Source organism: Onychomys torridus, chromosome 3, assembly GCF_903995425.1.
Source record: "Onychomys torridus chromosome 3, mOncTor1.1, whole genome shotgun sequence".
NCBI classification, from domain to species: Eukaryota; Metazoa; Chordata; class Mammalia; order Rodentia; family Cricetidae; genus Onychomys; species Onychomys torridus.
In genome coordinates, this window is record NC_050445.1 from 33,865,584 (window position 1) to 33,888,300 (window position 22,717).

Consider the following 22,717-nt stretch of genomic DNA (forward strand, 5'->3'; position numbering starts at 1 on the left):
CGGTGGTACAGTTTACCGCCAGCTCTGGGTCTGGAGCCATGTGTACCATCAACTATCAGAAGCAGTTCTATCAAGGCAGCACATAGCCCAGAAACCCTTTTTTTTTTTTTTTAAACTCGCAAAGGCTAAATCCACCATGCATCAGAGCAAAGTGCTGCTTGTAGACTCCTCATTCCCACCACACGGCAGGTCAGAGGCACACGCCAGAAACCTGCCACAGAAGTTCAAACCAGCAGGCTGCTGCTAACTTGAGAGAGACAACTAGGAAGCTGTTTTTAGCTCCATTTTAGAATCTTTTTTCTCGGGTTTTAGGTGGAAATTCTTGCCAACATGTTGGGTGCCATTTGTAGTTAGAGTTTTCCTGACTGGCCCAGTCAGGACAAATATGGCTCTTAGGAAAAACAGAGGTGGGAAATTGACAGAACTAAGAAGTGTTACCTTTCATAAAGGTGAAGAATCTGCAATATGACCATGGCTTGAAGAATGATCACTTCTGATCAATGGGTATATATAATGATATACATTAGCCAATGTGTATATACAATGATATACATTAATCAATGAGTATATAATAATATATATTTTTATAAAAATACCACAGTACGGAAATAACTTAGAGCATATCCTGAAAACCTCAAGATTTGTCTCATGAACTACATAGTTATATGATGAGCTAAGTACTTCACATGCAGTGTTCAGGGAAATACACCAAATCTATTGCCACAAGTTTTATATTAGTTCCTTCACATGGAAGAAGTGATTTCAAATACATTAAAGGGCATAATGATAAGAAATGGAGGTTTAGTAGAGGGTTCAAAGTCAAAGCGCCAACTCCGCTTCTCTGTTCTTTCGACTCTCACATTTCTTAGGCTCCCTCCAGTTCTGGGGAGCATGTGACTTCTTAGTCTGTCCCCATCCACCTGTCTCTCCCAACCCACTCATAAATTAACCAGTGGTCTGAATTGGTCTCACTAGGAAGGAATTGGGATAAAAATGTTATTTTAATTTAGCTTAAAATATAATTTATTGGTAATGAACAGTAGCGTTATCAGGTTAAGATAGCCTGTGGAGATCAGGAGTTGTCAGGGTCTGAATGTTTGTATTCCCTGTTTCTGGGTTGATACACAGCTTAAGTGACTGCACTGTAATATGGGTCCTTTGAGACATGAGTGACATTATCTAAGTGTTCTCATAGAAATTACTCCTCATATCACCATGGGAAGAGGTGACAAGAACCAGCATCTCTGAATATCAGGGCAAAAACCAAGGGGCTAGTGCCTTGTCCATGCGCTTCTTGGCCTGTGGGACTATGAGAATTAAACTTCTGTTGTTTCTAAACCATTCTGCTCATAATCCTTGCTGCAGCCATGCACAGCCTATGAGCTTTACATACATAAAAGACCACTAATTTGGATGGTGGGGCATGGTATTGAACACTTAGGAAAGGTTAATGTTCTGGTCTCTGCTCTGTGACTAGTGCTGTGTTAGCTGTGAGGCTAACAGATTGATCTCTTGACACCTGCTGACAGAATGAATTAAACTAAATTGTTTCATTCATTTTGTTTTAGAATCAATATTTTACATTGTTATAGCAAACTTTTTGTTTGTTTCTTATGATAGTTGAGAATACCTAAACTGAAAATCCAAAATCTGAAATGATACAAAATCCAAATTTTAGTGCCAATGTCACACAAGTAAAAATTCCATATATAAAACCCTCTTTCATGAAGCACAAAATTATTAAATGAATATACAATATTAACTTTTGACTAAGGTTTATATGAAACACCAGTGAATCACCTGCTTAGACATGACAATCATCTCTGAAATATTTCAGTATGTCTATGCATATTATTTCAAAATCTGAAAAATATGTGAATCCAGACAGATTGTGGTCCAAGCATTTTGAGTAAGAGAGACTCTAAAGGGTGAGTCATAGTGAGGATGATGAGTAGAGACACAAGGTCAGCGCACAAAAAAGTAAAGACAGCTTATCACTCACTATGGTGTTTGGGGGGCTTTTTTTTATAGGTTCATTTAATTCTACTGTATAAAAGAAGAAAAGAGAATGGCTCCATTAGATTATTTTGAAATGACATCTGATATAAAATGCACATGGACCACACAAGATGTGCTCAGTATATGAAGGCTGTTATATTTGATCTAGAGTAGAAACCCATTTTTTATAGACTCTGCTCAGTATCTTTGGAATAATGCCCCTCTTATATGTGACTTTTGTCACTGATACAATGTAATATTTTCATGCCCTGATATGCTATTTGTCTTTCATAGTCTATGAAGGTCAGAAACAATTTTTCAGCTACAATTTCTGAGCCAATGAAGTGTTCCAAACTGCTGTGTCTTGCTGTGACATTATTGAAAAGAAGCCTACAATAACAGTGTGGGAAGAACAGAAGCAGAATTTGGGCAGAGGCAATAATTTATGTAAAAATTACAAGCCTAAAAATTTTAAAAGGATAAAACATAAATAAGATGAGAAATATAAGAATAAATATCTTAATCCAAACATCTTATAATTTTTGTGTCTTTTAGATTTTAGAAAGATCAAATAATTTTATCATAGGGAAGTGGCATAATTTCTGCAAAAAAAGACTATGTCATTTCGTGAAAACATCATTTTAAAAAGGGAAAAGAACAGAGGCTAGAGGATGCCCTTGCCCTTATTTATAATCAGGTGTTAATGTGTTTTAGCATACATCCTGGAATCATCATTCATATATTTCCAAGTATATTTCCAAACCAGGCACATCACTACACTTACTCACATTTGAACACAATTGTATGTTAAATAAACACAGAGATCTTTCCTCAATTAAATAGAGACCTACACACATTTTAATTTATATTTGTACAAATACATAGACGCAAACACTGACACTCACATTTCCAGGAAGTACATGCAGAAGCCCAAACCAGTAAGTTTTAGCAAAAGGCAGGGTGCTCTTTTTCTCACAGCCACCCTTTAGCCCTTCATAAGCACAGTACCTTTCCTTAGTATTTGCAAAATATCTGTGTGTATGAAATCCCAGCCCACCACTAAAGAAGCTTGGATTTTTAAAGTCGAATATAAACACACATAGTGAAATTAGTTTTTATATCAAAATTTCTTAACTGCTTTAGGATAGTATCCAGTAATGAGTTCTAGGCTTCTTTCTCATAGCCTTTTCCCAGGAGGCCACAGGGATGCAGCAGTGGGAAATGCTTAGTTTTCAGAGATGACACTAAGAAAACCATGTCACCATGAATGTTCTACTCCTTCAGATTCAAGAGTTTCAGCATGTCCAGAAGGTGATGTTTAATCCGGGTCACAGCCTCCATTTCCAGTCTGTGAACTGTACTCTATACTTTGGATTAATATTGAAGGCCACATGGAAGCTATGTCAAAACACAGGGGGACCCACCCCCAAGCCATATGCTAGAGACAGAGTGATTCCAGAAAGATTTATCAGAACCTCCCAGGGTGTGGAAATATAATCCAAGTAAGAAAATGAATTTCCAGAACATTCTCTAGGGCACTATTCTTCACTGGTCTATCTCTCCAGTCCATTTTCCCAGATAGATAACTAACTTCCTAGCTAGGTACACTTGCAATCTCAAGCACAGTAGAGGAATTCAAGCCTTAAAACTCTCAGAAAGTAGAAATATGTGCTGTAGATGAAACATTTTTATAAAGTGTGGAAAAATGATAGAGCTCATACTAGCTGCTTCATATTGTCATAGTAAGATGAACTTTTGAAATACTTGCCTCGTTTGTATAAAAATAGTGGTCAAATGAGAAGAACTCACAAGGTAAAAAGAGACAGGTATGTGTTCTGAAGCTTATGCCCCAAATTCAGTGTCTGATATTGATTGTTAACTAACTTCACTGTTTTGAAGTTAGTTAAATCAGCTTGAAGTGAAAGATTAACTCTGAGTTTTACCAGACGAAAGGTAAAATGATAATATGGTGTGATCCCTTTAAGGCAAGAGAGAGAAACATTCAAAGAGGTGATGGTGGTGGTGGTGGTGGTGGAGGTGGTGGTGGTGGGGGGAGTGGTGGGGGTAGTGGGGGTGGTGGGGGTAATGATGGACTCTGTGCCTGTGCCTCAGCTTCTGAAATCTGATGAAAATGATTTTAATTCTTAAGATATTGTGATGGAGCAGGCAGCCCTCAGGGCACTGAGTTGATGATGTGGCTGATTGCTTCTCTGCCCAGAGTCATTATGACTGATGTGGGCAAGTTGTTTAACCTCTTTGGGGCCCAGTTTCCTCATCTGTAAAATGAGGAAGTTATAATAGATGATTTCTGAAGTTCCTCCTGGCTCTCAGATGCTATGATTTAGTGCCCGAGTGGCAATGTGGTCTCTTAAGTGCTACTATGCACAGCCATGCATGACTTAAGACACTCTTCTGCAGGGTGCCAGCACATCTTTATAACTGAAAGTGAGAAAGAGCCGCCTTTAGGCGAGATGGCGTAACAATCCATGTTTTATTTAACCTTCGTTGGGCTTTGTTTAAATCTGATTTTTGTGTCTTTTAGACTTCCTTTCAGGCAATTAGGGAGTCCGTGCATCTCCTCACTGATCTATCTGACCTCTTTCTTCACCTCATAAATTAGAATTTCTGCAGTCATTACTTATCACACAGTGTGACTGGATTTTAAGGAGTATATTCCTCCTTTGTGGATAAATAGCATTTAGGGCTAATTACTTAACTGAAGAAACCATGCAATAACTGACAAAGACATATAGGGCTTTGATAAGCACACAGGAAATGTTTATCCGGGCAATTGATACCATTTCTAAGATGTGTATCTATAGGTTAGTTATTATTTTTAGCAATTATATTTTTAGCATATTAAGCTTAATTATTTTATTAACAAAATAATTTTAGCAACATTAAGATTTTACTTATTTATTTATTTTATTGAAAACAGATTCTTCTCTCATATAATATATACCAACCTACCAACCGCAGTTTCCCCTCCATCCACTCTTCCCATTCCCCCATCTCCCCTCTCCCCCAGATTCACTCCCCCTCCATTTCCTCTTCAGAAAAGAGCAGGACTCCAAGAGAGAACAGCCAAACAGGAGAAAGCAAGATACAGTAATGAAAGACAAAATCCCTCATATCAAGGATGGACAAGGCAAGCCATTAGGCAGAAGAGACCCAAGAGAAAGCAAAAGAGTCACCCACTCAGAGACACATGCACTCCTACTCTTAGGAGACAATGATAAGCACATTTGGGAACACCAACATTTTGTGCAGATAATTCCTTGTTCAAGGACAGATACTAAGCAATCAGGCAGTAAATATAGGCAAAAATACCTGTTTGTAGGCATATAATCAGGGAGATATGTGTCCATTTTTTTACTTTTATATAATTTTTGAAAATGTTTTGAAATTAAATTATAATTACATCATTTTCTCCTTCACTTTCCTCCCCATATTCCCTCACAGTTAACCCCCTTACAATCTTTCATATTCTTGGCTCCTTATTCTTGAATTTATATATGTATTTATGTATGTGTATATATATACACACACACATATGTGTATATATATATATATACACACACACTCATATATATATGTATATATAATTCATATATGTATATATATATGAGTGTGTTGTGTACTTCTTAAATATATAAACACAACCTCCTCAGCCTATATAGTTATTTGCATGTATATGATTATTATCAGTCTGTATATATTATATAATTGTAGGATTTAATGACTGACCATTTGGTACTGATTAACCAAATTGGACCCTCTTCCCTAGGAAAGAATATTTCTCCTGCTCTCAGTATTTCATAGTTGTGTGTAGTTCTTTGCCTCATGGTGAGCCTGAGACATACCTGAAATCAGACCACCACTTCCTCTAAAGCAGACTCCAAAGTAACTTGATGAGTTTGCCTAGAATCTCCTAAAGAATGGTTGAAATTTTCTGGAACTTTTTACAAATGTATTACCTTTCCAAGAAGTCACTGTTTATAGACCCTAAACTGGTGGAAAGAGATGAAGGAATAGATGTGTGGGGGTTAGGACTTCTAACTAGGATACCACATCTTAGATCCTTTCCTGAGTAGGGGCACTTTCCCATGCCTCTTTTTCTTCCTGTTGATTTTCCAGCTACTCACCATTATGCCATGCACACAATTCTGCTCCCATGCATTTCATACCTACCCAAAGCCAAGAGACCTGGAATTCCCATAGCCATAATTCCTCTACCATTAGCCTTTAGCATATGATCATTACCACAGACACCAGTTACAAAGACTTCAAAGGAAGTCAGAAAGGTAAAATAGTGATAGCAGAACAGTTGGAGTCCTCATGTTAGACTATGGTGGACAGCAAGAGAAAAATATGAATGGAGAACTAGAAATTTTCCTCTGAAGGAATGCTATGGGAAGACAAAACCAAAGCAAATGCTGATAGAATCCAAAGACACAGCATGGAAAAAGGAAAGAGGGGTTTCAATCATGACTTTACTGTGGAAATTTTATGTTAACTTCCAACTTTACCTACGTAGCTCTTTTCTGTATGAAGTAATTAGGCAACGTAGTATTGTTTGGTAATTTGTCGTATTAAACATTCCATATTTGATATGATCACAACATGGAATTCTTGTCAAGTCGCCAGCACCTTATGCTTCTATACCTTGTGAAAGGACTATATCTACCTATTTATAACTCAAAAGTAAATGAGAAGAAGGAGGGAATGGCTGGACTGGAATGTTTATGGGTGTAGTTTTAAAGATGGTGAATATTGGCTTGGTCTCCTTAATACCCTTTTTCAGAGAAAAGATAAACCACTGCCTTTATCTATTGTTACAGCCAGAACAAGCTATTCTTATATGAACTGTGTTCCAACTTAGCAGCCCAAGGTTTGTTCCTAATTGTTCCCTTCATACAGATCTGGCTTGGAAGAAGACCAAAGAGACATCCTTTTATTTCCATATCCACTGGCTGGAAAAAACCAGGTTGAACATTTTTAAATAATCACAACCAATTTTGATTTACTCTTTAATGCATTTATGATGAATACTGAATTCAAAAGCCCCTTATAAGACTATCAAGGGGCATTTTAAGATATTCAGATGAAGTCTTTGATTCATTTTAAGTCTGATTCACTCTTAATAGTTAAGCCAGGTGTAGAAGTTTACACTCTCTTCCAAGTGCCCCCAGCTTTTCATAGATTGGTTATTGGTTGAAAGCAAAAGCAGACAGAACCGAAAGGGAGGCATAGCACTGTTAGTCTAACTGACAAAAGGGCCAATCAGAACTCAGAACTTTATTATAAGGCCACAATAGGAGAAAGGTCATTCATTAATTCCTGGTGTTTCAGAAACTGTCCCGTCAATGACAAGTTACAGGGATAACGTGAAAGGGGCATCATACCAGTCAAAACAGCATAAAGGAGTTGAAAGTGCTTTTAAATAATTTAGCAACTTGCAATTAGTTATACATGCTTGCTGCTCCACACCCAAATACCTCATGAAATATTTGCTAAATAATTGTATTTAGATACATATGCTATCACTGATCTACATAAAATTTGAAATTAGCTCTTTTTCTTGTGTTCATACATTTGTAAATCTTACTATGTAAGTTACATTTTCTATGGATCCATAACTGTGTGCAACACACAGGCCTAGCCACAGTGCTCCCATTCTTGGCATCTATTCTCATAATTTTCCATCAGGAAATAGGTTCTATTTTCTGATTTCTGAATCTTCACATGTCTGCAGGGTTTCTGACCTACTGAAGCTGATGAAATACAGAAGTGACACTAAAACATTTCTGTGCTAAGCCTTTAGCAACTCTGTACAATTCTGTTTCCACCAGCACCTGTCCACAACTTGTTGCTAGAACAGAAAGTTCCCTTTCTCTCTCTCTGGCACTTGAGCTTTGCTAAGTTTCCATTGTCTGTAGTGGGTAGCCTTTTCAGCTTTGACCTGGAAATGCCACCTCCTTTGACACTTCAGTAACTGGGTAACTGTCACGCCTACAAGGCAGAGCTGAGAGAGGACCTCTGAAGACCCAAGATTCTGGATGGGCGAGCTCTCTTGGTTTCTGGATCCTGGATGCTGGAGGTAGACCAAGCAGAGTTCTCTATAAAACACCTCTGGACTGCACTTCACCTTTTCCAGACCCTGTTACCTATCCATTTACTTGTAAGTTACCCCACAAAATAAACCTCCCTTTTAACTACATGGAGTTGCCTTAATACTTAAACCATTAATTGTCTCCCTGGGTATCACTGTGCCACAATAGTTTAGTTTTCTATAGCATACGTAATTGACACAATTACTTACACCTTAGATAATCTTCATCAGTCAGTTGAAAACTACTGGACCACTGAAGAAGATGGATTTATTTTTTTATTTTTTATTTTATTTTATATTCTTTGTAGAAACAGCAAAGACAGAGGTTGATTTTTCCTTTGTGGCTGGTCCATTTGTTCAGCTACATAGTAAATGCTAAGGATGTTAGTTGGTGAGATTAAGACTTTGTGCTTGGGAACTATATTTGGTTTTGAAGGGACAAGCATAACACAGTGCAGTGCTGTAAGAAAGTGAAGGAGACTACCTACCACTGACTGGCCTATGTTAAGGTCTTACATGGGGATAAAGATGTTATTCATCACAGCTCAACTCAATTAAAAGGCCAGTAGACCTGGTCAGAGGGCAGAAATATAGCTCAAGTATGTAGTACACCCGTGTCTACAGTATCTCTAGATATATCAGAGTGTGTTAATAGAGATGTATGTTTCTATTTATATGTTTGGAAGGGCACACTTCTGGTTGTGGGTGAATACTTAGGAAACTGATCAAACTTGTAATTATTATAGAGGAATGCCATACCTCTTCACTTTCTTTTCTCTTTCCTTATATCCCAATCCCAAGCAATACTATGACAGAGATACCCAGAAAGGCAATGGAAACTTAACAAAGCCCGGAGGCCCAAGAGAGAAAGAGAGAGAACAGAACACCACAGTATATGAGAATATATATTCTTCAACAGGCTTGCTGGAAGTGCTGAAATCGTGTATAGACAGCAGGCACAAGACCGTGAACTCTTTAAAAACATGATTTTATTGTTTGAGAATTTCATACATGTCTTTTGGTCAAACTTCTTCCTCTTTACCTTCCCTACAATTTCTCCCCTATCTCCCACCACTTTTCCATCCCAACTTTATCTGCTAAAAACAAAAACAAAAAACTCACTATAGCAACATGCTCCTACCTGTGTGTACAGGGTGTAAGACTGTCCTGTCTTCTGAAGTGTGGGTGAGCCATGAGGACATGTATCTCTGGTAGAAACTGACACCCCTTCTCCCAGAAGCCAGTAATTTCTAAGTATGCTTGAACTTACAGGTGCAGGAAAGGATTTTCTGAACAGAACAATGGTAGCAAAGGCATTAATACTAACAATTGACAAAAATCTCCATGAAGCTAAAAGGATTCTCTATAGAGAAAAAGACAATCATTCCAGTGAAGAAAAAACCTACAGAAGGGGAACAAGTCTCTTCACCAGCTATACACGTGATACAAATTAGTGTCCATATTGTACAAAAAACTTAAAATAAAATAAAGACCAAGAAATCAAACAACCCAATTAAAAAGTGGGTCATGTAATTAATCAGAGAATTCTTAAAAGAACAAATACAAATGTCTAAGAAATATTTTTGATGGTTTGTTTTTAATGTTCAACAAATTTAGCCACTAAGGAAAAGAAAATTAAAACTACTTTGAGATTTCATCTTACCTTAGCCAGAAAGGCTAAGATCAAAACTACAAATGACAATAAATGAAGGCATGGATGTTGGTGGAAGTTCAGACTTGTGCATCCATCATAGAAATCCTATGAAAATTCTTCAAAAAGATAGAAATAGATTTACTAATAGATCCAGCTATACCACCCCTGAGCATAATTCCAAAGCACTCCATATCCTACGACAGAAATACTTGCCAATCTTTGTTTATTGCTGCTTTATTCACAATAGCCAAGAAATAAAAGTATCACACATGTCCATCAACTGGCAAATAGATAATAAAAATGTAGTACATATATCCAAAGACTATTATTCAGCTATAATGGAAAATGAAATTATGAAATTTCCAGGTAAATGGATTGAAATGGAAATAACCCTTTCAACTGAGTTAACTCAGATTCAGAAAGACAAATGCTGTATATTCTCTCTCATATGTGGATGATTGAATTTTTAAATCTTTAGATGTGTGTGTGTGTGTGTGTGTGTGTGTGTGTGTGTGTGTGTGTGTGTTTAAATTGGAGTGCCTTCAGACATTAGGAACTAGAAAGGAGCCATGGGGAATTTCAAGTGAAGGGAGATAGAATGCAAGTGGTATGAAGTGGGAATGGGAAATAATAAATCAGAAAAGGTTAAGTGTGGTGGATGATCAGGCTACAAGGTAGACGAGGGAATATGAGAATGGATTATTAATTCTAAAGAACTTTGAAAAAGCCTTATGGAAACCTACTATTATAAAAATATACATATTTCTACTATATTGCATGTTTTACACATATATTACTATGTGTTCTACTATATTATATATTCTATACAATATAGTATGTATATGTAAATGTAACTACCCTTAATTTAGGGACAATGCCCAATGCCTCTCCAAGACACCAGGAGCTATCAAAAACAAAAGTCCAGGGTGAATACTGTGTTAACTCCCTTCAGGTTGTTCTTTAGTGGAGTCCTGTAGGCTACCACCCCTATCCAACATCACAGACAATTGCCATTGATTTTACTATCCTATAGGGCTTTATGGAAAGGCCCTTTTACTGAAGACATCAAGTACTTAAGTCATAGGTCATAGATAAACCAAACTGGCACCAACCTGGAATTTTCATCCCTATTAGCTAGCTTTCATAAGTTAGTTCTATGCATGATACTTGGAGAGAAAAGAAATAAACAGACTTACTGACTGTGAGCTGGGATCAAGCTACAATAATGACTGGCCTGGCAAGCTATACCTAGTGATACAATAGTGGCATGGATATTATGGGAGTAACCAAACACTTTAAAATTAGATTCAAGGCCACTCCAAAGATGGAACAAGTGAGTGATGCTGTTAGCTAGGCCAAGAACTCATGGCTGGCTAGGTTGTAGGCTCTAGAGGATAACCTAATACTGCTAAGTGGACACAACATGAAACTGCCCTCAATTTTTATCTTTATGCCCACAGATTAGTATATCTCTAGGCATTCATCTTAAAAACATCTCATTGCTGTGGATGGGTATTATTAATACTGAAGCCCAAACCTATTAGTATGCAGTGAATAAAAGACTGTGGAATGATCTACTTTAAGTAGCACATTTATTGTATTGTTTTTCCTTATGATAGTCAAGTGTCATCACAGAAGGAACAAAAAGATCATAAGAGGTAGTAAATGTCTGTAATGAAATAGGATTTGCCATGTATGACAGGGCTGTAGCACATATGAGCTCACTGTGGTGGTATTGTGTTCCCCAAAATATTGTGTGTTCCCTGAAATAAACATATCTGGGGTCAGAGAACAGACAGCCACTAGAACAAAGCCAAAATTGGTGGCTAGAAAATGGGAAGAGTAAGCTATAGCAGAAGTTGGGTGGTGGTGGTACACACCTTTAATCCCAGCACTTGGGAGGCAGAGCCAGGTGGATCTGTGAGTTCAAGGCCACTTTAGAAACAGCTAAGCATGGTGACCCACACCTTTAATCCCAGAAACCCAACCTTTAACCCCAGGGAGTGAGGGCAGAAAGAGAAAGGTATATAAGGCGTGAGGGCCAGGAACTAAGGAGTTAAGCATTTAGTTAGTTAAGCATTTGGCTGGAGAAGTATTTGGGTTTTGGAGCAGCACAGTCCAGCTGAGAGCCATTGAGAGGAGGACTCAGAAGCTTCCAGTCTGACGAAACAAAACCAGCTGAGGGACTGGCAAGGTGAGGAAACTGTGGCTTGTTCTGTTTCTCTGATCTTCCAGCAATCACCCCAATAACTGGCCTCGGGTTTGGTTTCATTAATAACTTTTAAGATTCCTACTATAGCTCACAGTGGCTGGAGCTACATGAACAAAACCTCCTGCATAAGATCAATCCATCTAAAATTCCATCATTGATAGGAGAGGGTCTTATGAAGTTTCAGCCTAGGCTGAAGAATGAACTCTTAAAGTCCCAGATGGATTCCCAGGCTTAAGCTGTGATATGAAAAACTAGCTCTCTACAGTATACAAAAACTTTGGTACTGGATTATGGGATGAAACATCATTAAAATCCACAGTGGGTAGGGGGGCAAGGTGTACACATGATATAGATGTGTATGAGTTCTGAACAATTGCCCTGATGTGGGAATTTCTCAGAATTTGCATTCTGAATTCAAATGGGATGATTGTATGACTGAAATCATATTTAATATTATCCTGTAGAAATTATAGCAAAAATTAAATAAAATACTTAAATTGCTGATGTTAAATCCAAATCCACTCACCCTTTGGAGAAGAAAAGGAAACTATGAGCATTCAGCATGGACAAGAAAAGAACAATGAGACAGTGAAAAGAGAGATATATCACCTTTCGTCTAAAATAGAACAAAATGAAAATTTAGACCCAAACAATACGATAAACAAAACCAACACAGTCAGGACAAAAATCTTATTGAATAAGAAAAACAAAACAGATAAGCAGGAGGAAGAGTGAGTGAATCTGGAGCTAAACCAATAATTATCATCCAATAGGACTAGTAAGGAATCAAAATATGGAAGAATCAAATGGAGGCTCAAGCATATTTAGAAAAATATTGAAACATGTAGCACCTACTAGATTCATGCCTAAGATGAGAAAGAGAAAGAATTCCATTGAAAGCTTTTGAAATGCTATTTAAATTTTTCCAAATTTGGCAGAAGACTTAAAACTACAGATCAAGAAGTTCAGCAAATTGAGAAAAATAGAGATAACTGCCAGTTCACATTTACTCATATCATAACCAAAGTGTTTAAAACCATACAAGAAAAAAATATTAAAAGCACCAAGATGAGCTTAAATACAGCATTCTGAAAATCAATATAACCACTTAAAACTCATTTGTCAAAGACTTCTTTTTTTCAAATTTTAACTGATTTTTTTTTTTAAATCCACAGTATAAAAGGAAAACTGAAAGAGGCTGTGAACCCAGAAGAGCAGTCTTGGCTCTGCATATCCCAAGGCACTTTTCTGTTTGACTGGGGGAAGCGTGTCATTTTTGTTCATGGCTGAAGTCCTGTGTGGGGGTAGGGTGTCATTCTGGCTCATGGATGTAGTCCTGTGTGGGGATAAGGTATCATTCTGGCACATGGCTGTAGTCCTGTGTTGGGGGTAGGGTGTCATTCTGGCTTATGGCTGTAGTCCAGGGTCAGGAGGTCCTACAGTTTTTTGGTGGGGAGAACATTAGGGCAGGAAGTTGTGGAAGGCCAGCTGCTTACCCCAAGGGGTTGACAAGAGGAGAGACCAGGATTCCACTTTAGCCTCCAGGAGCATTCCCTCAGCAACTTAATCATCTGGTGTAGGCCCTGTGACCTGTAGGTTCCATCACCTCCCAGTAGTGTCACTGACTAAGTAGCAGGTCTACAAGTGGTGCTTTACAGAGAATCCATGTTACAAACCATGTGAAGTATCAGATTGAGTGGCGATGTTTATAATAGCAATATAATGTATATAACAACTACAACAGAATTTGGAAAGGTGAGCAGATCTATTTACTAGAAAAGATCTTAATATAGAAAAAAGTAATGAAAATAAGTAGAAGTGTTAAGCAAGGTATCTTTGGAAACCTCTAAAACTTGTACAAAAGGAAATGGCAGTTGAAAGGACCATGCAACACCACTAGCAAACTTAACGGAAAGGTGGGATAAAATATTCTGCCAGTACCAGGTTTTTATCACTTACTTTTCTCACCACTGTGACAAAACACTTGACTAAAGAATCTTATAGGGGAAGTTCTTATTTTGACTCACAGTTTAAGAAGGGATTAGGCCAGGAGGTGGTGGTGCATGCCTTTCATCCCAGTACTCCGAAGGCAGAGGCAGGCAGATCTCTGTGAGTTTGAGGCCAGCTTGGTCTAGAGAATGAGGTCCAGGACAGACACCAAAGCTACACTGAGAAACCCTGTCTCAAAAACATCAGCAACAACAAGAAAAGAAGGGATGTAGTCTATCATGGCAGGGTATGCACAGGCAGGGCAGGAGACAATTGGTCACATTGTATCTCTACTCAGGAAGCACAGAGACAAGTGAACACTGGTCTCAGCTCATGTTCTTCAGTCCAGCCCCCTAGCCCTCGAGCTGGTGCTGATCACAGCTAGTCTGGGCCTTCTCTTCCCAGTTAAACTGTTCTGGAAAGCCTCTCATAGACAAACCAAGTGGCATGTTTCCAGGTTGATTTTAAATCTAGTCAAGGTGACAGTGAAGATTAATGATCACACAGGTGTTAGCAAGGAACTCAAGCAACCAGAACTTGCGTTCACTGGTTGAAGGAGAGGAAAGGGGTTCAGTTCCACTGGAGGCTAGTTTGGAAGTTTCTTATAAACAACCACTTACCATGTGACCTAACCATCTCGCTCATAAGTGCTCCTACTTGAGAAATGATAAACTCAAATACACACTCATGTGCACAAATGTTAGCAGCAGTTCAGATGGCCTGGTAAAGAGTAAATAACATTACACATCTACCGTGTTCTATGAGATGGAAAAGTATGAAGGATGTCATTTGATACATGCCTAACCTGTCTTAGATAAATCAATATTTTTTTCTGAATAAAATAAAAGACTCTTAAAAAGTTACATTTTATTTATATAACATTTCTATAAAGACAGAACTGTGGACATGATCAGCAGCTCATAATATCATGGAAAGACTACCCAGTGTTTTCAAAAGGCAAAGGGCAACTTTCAGGGTGATAGAACTGCCATATGTCCTGATAGTGGGGACATGCTCTGTGAATGGATGCATTTGATAAATTCACAGAACTCTGTGTACACAAGTAAATGTCATTATGTGTTAAAGAGCACATAAACACATACATACAATTTAACATCTTTACAGGGAATGAGTAACAATAGTAACAATTAAAAAGAAATAACATTTAAAACATAGGATCCATTGAACTTTGATCTGTGTATACAATATAAATATAAAACCATCCCTAGGGTCTATTTAATAAAAAAGTATGTTATCTCCAAAGTTTTCTCTTGAGCTTTGGTTTTGCTTTTTTCTCCCCTTTCACTTAAATTGTGGCAAGACCATGAAGTGTGGGATCAACTCTCTTAGTGTGTGTGTGTGTGTGTGTGTGTGTGTGTGTGTGTGTGTGTGTGTGTTCGTGCATGTGCATGCATACATACATGTAGAGGCCAGAGGTCGACATGTGGAGGACAGAAGTCAACATCTGGTATGTACCCCAATCTCTCTCCACCTTGTTTTTTGAGACAGGATCTAGCACTCAACCTAGAACTTCCTGATTGGCTGGACCAACTGTTCTGTAAGTCCCACAGATGCACTTTGATCTGAGTCCTGAGCACTGGGCTCACTTTTTAACTGAGTGCTAGGAATTAGAACCCAGGACTACACACTTGCCAAACAGCACCTCACTTTACTGGGTTTATCTTTCAAGCCCCTATTCTCTTAACAATTTAAATGTATGGTGTAGCATTGTTGATCATAGACACTGCAGTATATGGGAGATTTCTAGACCTGACTTACCTTACAAGATTGACACTTACTAACACATGGAACTTGCTAAGTAGCACAGGCTCCTCTGCTCCCTTCCACTGACCTCTTGACAATGATATTTTTTTTTATTTCTACCTTTTGAGTTTGCCTATTTGGGGTACTTCACCTTAGTAGTGTCATGGAGTTTCTGCACTCCTGTTTGTGGCCTATTTCACTTTGATGAACATCAAATATGAATATGTCCCCCAGCTTTATTTGTGTTGTTATATATGGCAGGATTTGCTTTTTAATGTGAATAAGCATCTTGAGAGTTGGCTCAGTGACAGAACATTTACTATTCTTGAAGAGGACCCAGGTTCGGTTTCTAGTACTCATGCTGCAGCTTACAATCACCTATAACTCCAGTTTAAAGGGATCTGGTGTCCTATTCTGACCCCCATGGGCACCAAGCAACTACTTAGTGCAGTTATTTACATGCAGGCAAACATTCATAAACATAAAATAAAAAGGAAAATATATCTTTAAAAAACTAAAAGATGAATTATATTCCATTTGTTGATTCATTTATTTACTGATAGCTTTTGAGATGGTTTTCACGCATTGGCCATTGTGAAGAAGACTGCTATCCCATTAAAGCTCTTATTTCAGCCATCTTACCAAATAACCGGAAATGGAGTTGCTGAATCATGCTATAGTGCTAATTTTAATTTTGAAGTCATCTCAAGACTGGTTCCTATCAACAAACAATACACCAAATCAAAGCGTTGGTGCCATAGAGGAAGCCTTCAGCAAATGAAAATACAATATATTAACCAAGAGAAAAAAATTGCAAATCATATGTCTGATAACATTTTAACAGGCAAAATATTTAAGGAACCTTTATGACCTGGTAGGAAAAAAATCACAGCAACAAAAAACAATCAAATAACTCAAATATACTTTCTCCAATGAAGAAAAACAGATGATCAGCATGTATGTGGAAATATACTCAACCCCAGTCATCAGGAAAATGTGATTCAGATACACTATGAGATGCATCCTCACACCTGTGGCTATCGTATTTACAAACACAAAAGAGAATACATCTGGCTGGGAAGATGGTTCAGCAGTTAAGAGTATTTGCTGCTTTGGGGGAAGCCTTAGGTTCAGTTCCCAGAACCTATGTCAAGAGATACACAACTGCCTATAACTCCAGCATAAGGGATTAGACATCCTCTTCTGATCTTGTGGGTATCCATATGCATGTCCACATATACAAATATAGGCAAACACATGAACATATAAATAAAGGAGAATATATTTGTATGTATGTATGTGTGTCTATGATTGTGTGTTGGTATATATGTGTTTATATGTGTGTTTTATGTGAAGGTGTGCACACATAATCACAGAAATCAAGAATTTGAGGAGCTAAATTACCTTTACCTCTGTGGTCACCAAATGGAACAACAGTTCAAAATGTCCCCATGTCAATACATCTCCTCTTCCGAAAAGCCAGAGCTAGAAGCCAGTTCTCCAGTACTTTAGTACTTCTCATTTTTACTGTTTATTGAGAATCATAAACAGTTCTGTAACTGTTGATATGAAGTAGAAATGAATGTTATTGGAGTAAAAATGACTGAGGGATAGATACTCTTTCCATCTATAAATGAAAGTGAATTTTTATCCAACAAAGTTGGGCTGAAATACTACTCTGTGATGCTTTTAAACAGGGAAGCAAAGATGAACTTCATAATGAAGAAATTAATGCGTTGGATGCCAACCTCTTAAAGTCTGTGAAAAATTCTCAGGCAGAGAATAAAATGCTGCTGCCACAAAATGAACTATAAGTATTCTGTTATGTACACAAAGAATAGCCAGAAATAAAATAGGAAAAGAAGAAAGATACTTGGGAGAAATATAAAAATGTGAAACAGATGACAATTGTTAAAGACTTTTCTTCTAATTATTACATTTATTCATGTTTATTTGTTTCCTTTATTTCCTCAAATAGAGAAAGGAAATGAAATGAAGAAATTTAAGACAAGTGAAAAGTTAGAAATTTTTCTGTCTTGTATATCCATTGCATGTTGAAGAAACCTGGAAAGAATGAGATCTATAGCTGTGATTGTTATCAAAGGCTAAAGTTTTCATGATTGTCTTCCTTATACTCCTTGATTACTTTGGAAAGACCTGCCATGACTCCTTAGACTTCTAAAAAGTCACTTTACATTGACCGACTCTTCCCATTTGGTTGGGATCAAAGTACAACCAAAGAAACTTTTTTCCCATAAAATATCAGACAATTTTGTAAGAAAACTAGGCAGGCTATTTTGGTGCATTGCATCAAAAAGGTGTTATCAAGTTTGCAGATATGGAAGTGAAAAGAAATGGTAAGAGAAGAATTTCAGTAGTTCAATCCTAATAAAGTGGCCTCCTGATCAAGCAAGAAGCCATAAAGCTGCCAGATATCTATACAAGCTACAATCATAGACACTTCACACACACAATTCAGGACCATCTCCCTAGAAACCTTATGAAGTGTTGTGACAAAACTGAGGTTCTCCCAACAGTGCCTGGTGTCATATGTTGGTTAACATGCAGTGAATAAGCATGAGAAGTAAAGTAGTATGTGTAATATTCACTTAGATAAATGCTGAATCACATATGCAGAGATAGGGCCCTCTCCCACAGAGCTGATGGTGTATGGAGATACTCAACAATCAGGTTCTAGGAGTTTCTATCAAGATAATGGATAAAACATGAAGGTCAGAGAAAGCCTGAACGAAGAATTTATGTGGGAGCTATGACCTACAGAATGAAGATGAGTTATCTGAACTTCCTTAGATGTCTCCTTCACACAATGAGGTCTCCCACCCCTGCCTACGACCACACTACTGGATTTCGTGGATATGATCCGAAGATTTAATTCACAAACATAAAATGTCAAGATCTTGTTTTTGCTCCAAATGTTGCGTGGTAGAAAAACCATAAAAGTGGTGAGACCTAAAGCCACAGGTGAAGGTGCTTGCTCCTAAATTAAAAATGCATTCCCTCTTTCATAAATCTGAGAGTTTGTTGATATTTATGTTTTCAAGTGTTTACAGCAAAATACAAATATTCTTTCTTTCTTTCTTTATTTTATTATTATGTGTTTTAAATTTTATACATCAGCCATGGGTTCCCCTGTCCTCCCCCCTCCCACCCCAACTCTCACCCTCCCCGAAGCCCCTCCCCTCCATTCCCATGTCCTCCAGGATCAAGGCACCCCTGGGGATTCATTTAAACCTGGTGGATTCAGTACAGGCAGGTCCTGTCACCTCCTTCCAGACTGAGCAAAGTGTCCCTGTGTAAGCCCAAGGTTTCAAACAGCCAGCTCATGCACTAAGGACAGATGGTCCCACAGACTGGGTGCCTCCCAAGCAGATCAAGCTATTCAGTTGTCTCACTTATCCAGAGGGCCTGATCCAGCTGGGGGCCCAACAGCCTTTGGTTCATAATTCATGTGCTTCCATTCATTTGGCTATTTGACCATGTGCTTTTTGCAATCTTGGATTCAACAATTCACGCTCTTGAAGACCTTCCTCTTTCTCGACAGTTAGACACCTGGAGCTCCACCTGGGGCCTGGCTGAGGATCTCTGCATCCACTTCCATCAGTTAATGGACGAGAGTTACAGCACGACAGTTAGGGTGTTTAGCCATTTAATCACCGGACTAGGTCAGATCAGGCTTTCTCTAGAACATTGCCAGCAGTAGATTTGGGGGGACCTCTCCAGCACTCTGCCTATTCCTGTTCTCATGTGGTCTTCATTTATCATGGTCTGTTATTCCTCCTTCTCCCGTTCTGGTCTTGATCCAGCTGGGATCTCCTGCTCCCCTAAGCTTTCTTTCCCTCAAATCTTGCCCTTCATTACTCCCACTGTCGTCCAGGTTGTTCATGTAGATCTCACCCATTTCTCTGTCATTGGATGATCCTTGGGTCTTTCCTAGGGTCCTGTTTTCTAGGTAGCCTCCCTAGAGTTGTGTAGCAGTCTAGTCATCTTTGTTTTACATCTAGTATCCTCCTATGAGTGAGTACATACCAGGTTTGTCCTTCTGAGTCTGGGTTACCTCACTCAGGATGATGTTTTCTAGATCCATCCATTTGCCTGCAAACCTCATGATGTCATTGTTTTTCTCTGCTGAGTAGTACTCCATTGTGTATATGTACCATATTTTCTTTATCCATTCTTCAGTTGAAGGGCATCTAGGTTGTTTCCAGGTTCTGGCTATTACAAACAATGCTGATATGAACATAGCTGAGCAAATGCCCTTGTGGTATGATTGAGCATTCCTTGGGTATATGCCCAAGAGTGCTATAGCTGGGTCTTGGGGGAGATGGATTCCCAATTTTCTAAGAAGCGCCATATTGATTTCCAAAGTGGCTGTACAAGCTTGCATTCCCACCAGCAGTTGAGGAGAGTTCCCCTTGCTCCACATCCTCTCCAGCATAAGCTGTCTTCTGTGCTTTTGATCTTAGCCATTCTGACAGGTGTAAGGTGGTATCTCAGAGTCATTTTGATTTGCATTTCCCAGATAATTAGGGATGTTGAGCAATTCCTTAAATGTCTTTCAGCCATTTGAACTTCCTCTGTGGAGAATTCTCTGTTTAGTTCTATAGCCCATTTCTTAATTGCACTGTTAGGCATTTTGAAGTCTAATTACTTGAGTTCTTTATATATTCTGGGTATCAGCCCTATTTCAGATGTGGGGTTGGTGAAGACCTTTTCCCATTCTTTAGGCTGTCACTTTGTCTTGTTGATCATGTCCTTTGCTCTAAAAAAGCTTCTCAGTATCAGCCAGTCCCATTGATAGATTGTTTCTCTCAGTGTCTGTGCTACTGGTGTTATATTTAGAAAGTGATCTCCAGTGCCAATGCATTCAAGAGAACTTCCTACTTTCTCTACTATCAGGTTCAGAGTAGCTGGATTTATGTTGAGGTATTTGATCCACTTGGATTTAAGTTTTGTGCACGGTGACAGATATGGATCTATTTGCAGCCTTCTACACATTGACATCCAGTTATGCCAGCACCATTTGTTGAAGATGCTTTCTTTTTTCCATTGTACATTTTTGGCTTCTTTGTCAAAAATTATATGTTCATAGGTGTGTGGGTTAATGTCAGGGTCTTCAATTCGATTCCATTGTTCCGCATGTTGGTTTTTATGCCAGTACCAAGATGTTTTTATTACAGTAGCTCTATAGTAGAGATTGAGGTTGGGGATTGTGATGCCTCCAGAGGTTGTTTTATTGTACAGGATTCTTTTGGCTATCCTGGGTTTTTTGTTGTTCCATATGAAGTTGAGTATTATTCTTTCCAGAACTGTGAAGAATTGTGTTGGTAATTTGATGGGGATTGCATTGAATCTGTAGATTGCTTTTGGTAAGATCGCCATTTTTACTATGTTAATCCTGCCTATCCATGAGCATGGGAGATCTTTCCATTTTCTGACATCTTCTTCAATTTCTTTTTTCAGGGACTTAAAGTTCTTGTCATGTAGGTGCTTCACATGCTTAGTTAGAGTAAACCCAAGGTATTTTATATCATTTGTGGCTATTGTAAAGGTGATATATCTCTGATTTCCTTCTCAGCCTGTGTGTCTACTGTATATAGGAGCTCTACTGATTATTTTGAGTTGATCTTGTATCCTGCAATGTTGCTGAAGGTTTTTATTAGCTGTATCAGTTCCTTGGTTGAATTTTTGGGGTCACTAACGTATACTATCATGTCATCTGCAAATAGGGAAAGCTTGACTTCCTCCTTTCCAATTTGTATCCCCTTAATCTCCTTATGTTGTCTTATTGCTCTGGCTAGAACTTCAAGTACTATATTGAATAAGTATGGGGAGAGGGGACAGCCTTGCCTTGTTCCTGATTTTAGTGGTATTGCTTTGAGTTTCTCTCCATTGAATTTGATGTTGGCTGTTGGTTTGCTGTAGATTGCCTTTATTACATTTAGGTATGTTCCCTGTATTCCTGATCGCTCCAAGACCTTTATCATGAAGGGGTGTTGGATTTTGTCAAATGCCTTTTCTTGAATCTAGAGAGATGATCATGTGGTCTTTTTCTTTGAGTTTGTTTATATGGTGTATTACATTGACAGACTTTCATATGTTGAACCACCCTTGCATCCCTGTGATGAAGCCTACTTGATCATGATGGATAATTGTTTTGATGTGTTCTTGGAGTCTGTTTGCCAGTATTTTATTGAATAGTTTTGCATCAATGTTCATGAGGGAGACTGGTCTGTAGTTCTCTTTCTTTGTTGGATCTTTGTTTGGTTTAGGAATCAGGGTAATTGTAGCCTCATAGAAGAGGCTTAAAGAGTATTGGTATTAAGTCTTCTTTGAAGATCTGGTAGAATTCTGCAGTGAAACCATCTGGTCCTGGGCTTTTTTGGTTGGGAGACTTTTAATGGATGATTCTATTTCCTTAGGGGTTATTGGACTATTTAAATGGTTTATCTGGTCTTGATTTAACTTAGGTATGTGGTACCGATCCAGAAAATTATCCATTTCTTTGAGATTTTCCAGTTTTGTGGAGTAGAGGCTTTTGAAGTATGACCTGATGATTCTCTGGATTTCCCCATTGTCTTTTGTTATGTCCCCCTTTTCATTTCTGATTTTGTGAATTTGGATGCTCTTGCTCTATCTTTTGGTTAGTTTGGATAAGGGCTTGTCTATCTTGTTGATCTTCTCAAAGAACCAACTCTTTTTTTCATTAATCCTTTGTATTGTTCTCTTTATTTCTAGTTTATTGATTTCAGCTCTCAATTTGATAATTTCCTGGTGTCTGTTCCTGCACTTTGCTTCTTCCTGTTCAAGGGCTTTCAGGTGTGCTGTCAAGTCACTAGCGTGAGATTTCTCCAGCTTCTTTATGTGGGCATTTAGTGCTATGAATTTCCCTCTTAGCACTGCTTTCATAGCATCCCTTAAGTTTGGGTATGTGGTGTATTCATTTTCATTGATCTCTAGGAAGTCTTTA